This window comes from Triticum aestivum, chromosome 3D (assembly GCF_018294505.1).
Source record: "Triticum aestivum cultivar Chinese Spring chromosome 3D, IWGSC CS RefSeq v2.1, whole genome shotgun sequence".
Taxonomy (NCBI): Eukaryota; Viridiplantae; Streptophyta; class Magnoliopsida; order Poales; family Poaceae; genus Triticum; species Triticum aestivum.
In genome coordinates, this window is record NC_057802.1 from 565,387,596 (window position 1) to 565,393,219 (window position 5,624).

Consider the following 5,624-nt stretch of genomic DNA (forward strand, 5'->3'; position numbering starts at 1 on the left):
GCTGACGTGACATTGAAGTCACCCATGCATTTCCTTTTTTTCCTCGTACATTTTTGTTTTCCTTTTTTGCATTTTTATTTTATTGTTTATATTTCGAAATGTTTATATTTTGTACCATAAAAATGTTTTGAACCATGAGAACTATGTACGTGACATTTTGAAGAAAAAATCCAGGGATTAAAAAATGTTTGTGACATTTAAAAAATATTTATACAATGTAAAACATGTTTCCATAGGTTAGAAAAATGTTTATTTCCATTAAAAATGCACAAATTGAATTTGTAAAAAATGTTACTGTGTATTCAAAAAATGTTTACAAACATGCATTTGTAAAAAATGTACATCATGCATTTGAAATATTTCCAAAGTGTATCATAAAATTGTTTCATGTGTGCTCTAAATACGTACATTGTATACTGAGGAAAAAGAGGACATGTGTGGAAACAAAGTGAACCAATTAAAAATGAGAAAGAAACAAAAATAAAAGCAAAAGGATCATACAAAACAAAGAAAACCAAGAAATAAAAATAGAAAACTAAACTATAACAAAGAAAGAGAAACCATAGCAAAATAAAGAAAATGTTCTCGACAAAACCACAGCAAAATAAACAAAACAAAAAGCAAAAGGATCATACAAAACAACTAGTGTGGCCCTATTCCCAAAATGTTCTCGACAAAAGCACCGGGCCCGGATTAATTCCTAGCTCAAGTTTTTCAAAATTATTGGCACTTGCAAGGTGAGAAGACAGACATTATGAATGTTGTGATTAGGATATTGAAGGGAGGAGATTATGCGTAGGAGATTAACATGATGCTCATTGTTACTAATCCTAAGGTACAAACAATACTTTTTTCGCAGTCCTGCCCTATTAGCTTGCTTAGTGTGATTTATAAAGTCGATTCAAAAGTACTCGCAAACCAACTTAAGCAGGTTCTCCCCGAAATTATCTATGAACAACATCGACCTTTGTGCCGGATAAACTTATTGTTGACAGTGTCATTGCGACCTATGAGTGTTTGAATTATATGAGAAGAAAGAGGCAAAAAGAATTATCATTATGCGGTGAAACTAGACATGCAGAAGGCATTTGAGACAAAAAAAAACTAGCATATTGCAGAGCTCTGCAACCCAGGTGCGCTAGGGATATATCTCGCTTACAGTGTGATGTATCGGATGTGGCTATGTTCCCCCCGCAGCAATACCTATCACAAGGTCAGCCCAGTGACCCCACCTGCTGACGTGACATTGAAGTCACCCATGCATTTCCATTTTTTTCCTGTACATTTTTGTTTTCCTTTTTTGCATTTTTATTTTATTGTTTATATTTTGAAATGTTTATATTTTGTACCATAAAAAGGTTTTGAACCATTAGAACTATGTACGTGACATTTTGAAGAAAAATTCCGGAGATTCAAAAATGTTTGTGACATTTAAAAAATATTTCTACAATGTAAAACATGTTTCCATAGGTTAGAAAAATGTTTATTTCCATTAAAATGCACAAATTGAATTTGTAAAAAATGTTACTGTGTATTCAAAAAAAATGTTTACAGACATGCATTTGTAAAAAATGTACATCATGCATTTGAAATATTTCCAAAGTGTATCATAAAATTGTTTCATGTGTGCTCTAAATATGTACATTGTATACTGAGGAAAAAGAGGACATGTGTGGAAACAAAGTGAACCAATAAAAAATGAGAAAGAAACAAAAATAAAAGCAAAAGGATCGTACAAAACAAAGAAAACCAAGAAATAAAAAAAGAAAACCAAAGTATAATGAAGAAAGAAAAACCATAGCAAAATAAAGGAAATGAAGGAATTCTGAAGAAAACAGATGATAAAACAATAAATAAATAAATAAATAATAAATAGGAAACCCTACAAGAACCTACAGCGCGCAACGAAGGGAACCTCGCTACTGGTCAGCCGCTAGACGTCGCACGTAGGCAATTCCTATTAGGAATCGGTATGGGCAACTTATAGCCATAGCGTGATGTATCACCGTCTTGCCTCAGCATTTCGTGTGTGATCACATTAGTAGGTCAACTCATTAGAACGTTTTCATGACAGTTTTATAGATCAGCATGGATTGGTTTTAGCACACTTCGTGCACTATATTTTTCTTATTCTGTTTTTTAATAGTTTCCTTCTGTTTTTTATTTTCTATATGTTTCCATTGTTAGTTTTCATTGCTATTTTCCATTTTATTTTATTTTTTATTAATTTTTTCTTTTTCTAGTTCTTTTATTATTTTTAAATACGTTAAATTTTTGTATACACCGTGCACACATTTCAAATACATGGCGAACATTTTCTGAAATACATGTTTGAACATTATTTTGATTACATGTTAAACATTTCTCAGATACACATTAAAGATTTTCTGAATACACGTTGAACATTTTTTGAACACATGTTAAAAAATTCAGGTACACATTGAACATTTAAATAAAATACATGATTGCTTCCTCAAAAACTCGTAGATTATTTTTTGAATAGACGCTATTTTTTGTATACACGTAGGAATTTTTCAGAAACCTGATGAACAATTTTTAATACATATTAAACATATTCAAATGCATGTTGAACATTTTCTAGATATACTTTGAATATTTTTTAATACATGTAAAACATTGTTTTAATGGTGTGAACATTTTTACTTGCGCCAATAATTGTTTGCACTGCGAAAGTTTAATTAAATGCAATGAAAGTTTATACAAAATACATGATCTTTTAACATTTTTTAGTGTGCGGTGAAATTTTGAATTTTTTAGTACATTAATTTCTGAAAAATATGTGTATTTGAAAGTTTTCAAAATATAAGCGGAAAGAAAAATGTAAAAGAAATTACGTAATGTACCATAGACATGCAGACGGGGTGACAATTTCAGAAAACAATGAAATTTACTCTCTTTTTTCTGCGGGTACGAAATATTACAGTTAACATGAACAAAAACAAACCCTGCATTTCGTACGAGCTAGGATGGTCCGAGATTTATACTAGCCCAACATCAAAATTTGTGGAATTCATTCCCCGACCCACCACCGGTGATCCCTCCTGACTTCGGCTGCCACATCGCCAAAGCCCGCTAATGTAGTGTAGTGTCAGTTATTTTTTGAGAGAGAAGTGCATTGTCGGTTTGACAGCAGAAAAACCGTTGGGGCGATGGCTGGTGTTTTCCCATGAAAATTGCAGTATCAAGTTAGATGCATGGCTGGATGCATTCCTTCCAAATCAGTAAATCATCAGCTGTTGAGGAGTCTCGCATTGCCCCTTCCCTGACGTTTGTGGAAATAGACATGAGTTGCAGTGTTGCACGTTTCTGGAAACAGTCGAACGACAGTGCTTCCATATATCTTAGAAACAGTCGAACGACACAAGTCGTCATCTCGTCTCGTCTCCCTTGGTTAGCTGGTGCCGATCGCTGTCACTGGGTTACCCAGCACGGACGATAGTGGATTAGTGGTTGCAACTACCAACTGAATCTTTACGACTAGTTTGCAGTGGCTGTCATTATCTATATTCTAGAGCTGGATCGATTTGGTGCGGAAAATAGAAGCTTCTGGTACGTAGCGTAAATTATTTCGCCAGACAGGCTGACCAGCAGCTTTACCTAATCAAGCCATTTCATCTCCTTCCTGCTGAACAAGTACCACCCGAGGCCTTCACGCTCGGAAGAAGAAGAGCTGATAGAGAGATTGCAGCACCTCCTGATGAGAGTAAGCATGGTCGTTGAGGAGGCGGATGCGCGGTACATAACCAACTCCGGGATGTTGTTGCAGCTCAAGATGCTCTCAGAGGCCATGTACAGAGGATACTGCGTCTTGGACACCTTGAGGTACCGAACTCTCCAAGACAGTGCAGGCTTCGATGAGGTTAGCATCAAAGACTCATCTAGAAGCAGCATGTATTTAGCAATTCCCCTCAAGCGTTCTCGAACAACAACCGAGAAGGATGATAAGGCCATGTGCCTCGAGTCAGTAGGTGCCTTGGAAAGCTTAGAAGTCGCTATTGCTAACATGGCAGAATTTGTTCTGCTTCTGGGTGGATGCGAGCGCATGTCTCGTAGGCCATACGACATCTATCTTTACACCGACACTTTTATGTTCGGCCGGCATGCTGAAAAGCAAAAACTCTTGAGCTTCTTGTTGCAGCACAGACCTGCTGGTGATGCACCAGCCATTCTTCAGATCATAGGCGGTGCCAAAGTTGGGAAGAAAACTTTGGTTGCTCATGTGTGTGGCAACGAAAGGGTTCGCTCGTGATTCTCTTCTGTTTTGCACTTGAGTGGCGATAGTTTTTGAGGCATGGAAGGACCATGTCTGGGATGAAGATGCTTGTAGTTATTGAGTTTGCTTCTGATGTAAGTGATGATGACTGGAAAAACTTCCACTCATTTCTCTTAACAATGGGCAGAGGAAGCCATATCATCATCATAAGTAGAATTCAAAGATTAGCCCGATTTGGATCCGTGAAACCGATTTTTTTTAGTGTTCTGTCTTATGACGAGTGGAGGTACCTATTCAAGACACTAGCATTTGGGAGCGTAGACCCGGCAGAACATCCACGTCTACTCAAAATAGCAGATGAAGTTGCCAGGCAGTTGCACACACAAGGTTCACTTTTCGCAACAAATGCTTACGCAGATTTGTTGAGAAGAAATCTCAATGCCCAGTTTTGGCATTGCCTATTGGACAAGGGGATAAGAATGATTAAAAGAAACATCGCCATGTATGGTGTGCATCCAAGCATGCTTATAGAACAAGGGCACCCGGTGGACATAACGGACTTTGCTATGCATCCACTTAGCATGATACCTTATACGACTAATGTTTCAATCAAGAAGGAATCACCAAGTGTGACATTTGGGGAGTTGCTAGCGGATCCTAGTGTTAGACCGAAAGAAGACTTCATTCTTATTTCCTGGGAATCAAGGATACCCCCTCATAATTTATTTTCTAATTTTGTTATAAGTCGTGCTCAGGACACAGATGAAGGGAGTGCCTTGCCAGGGAGGAAGCGACGAGGTGTGCCAATTTAATTGTGCTTCAGCAACTTGAATAATGTAGCACTTTGATGTATTTTCAAACATATGTGTTTATGTGTCCACGGACATACAAATTTAAGGAGTGATAATACATTCAATTAAATGTATTGGAGATCAGAACTTTATATCCCCCCCCCCCTCCCCCGATGCGGGGCACTGTCTAGATAACAAGTACCATCATCTCGCACAATTGCATTAATCCTTGAATGAAATAAGAAAAATAATATTTGTTTAAGTATTGTCTATTAAGGACTCCGAAACTTCTGAACATTCCAAACATACTAAAAAATATGAAGCTTGCCAAAACAGGAGAAACACATTATTCTCTTTGCCCCTTTCACTCTACCGGCCAACAGTGACCATGTGCATCGGGCAGCATGATTCCACTCGTCATTTATCATTTCCTTTTTGTATATTTTTTTGAGAAACACCTGTAACTTTATTGATAGACATAACAATTACAGGTACATTGATTCAGTATTTAGTTAGCTATTTAAGGCTCAAATCTTAAGTGACAGGGCAGTCTCTAGAAATTCGGGGGCCCATTGCGAAAAGCAAATGGGGTAATAAAA

At 36.9% G+C, this 5,624-nt stretch overlaps 1 pseudogene; it reads left to right on the top strand.

Moving 5' to 3' along the window:
- The window catches only part of LOC123076526 (uncharacterized), a 6,838-nt pseudogene extending 1,792 nt beyond the window's left edge, over positions 1-5,046 (top strand).
- Positions 5,047-5,624: the final 578 nt, after the last annotated feature.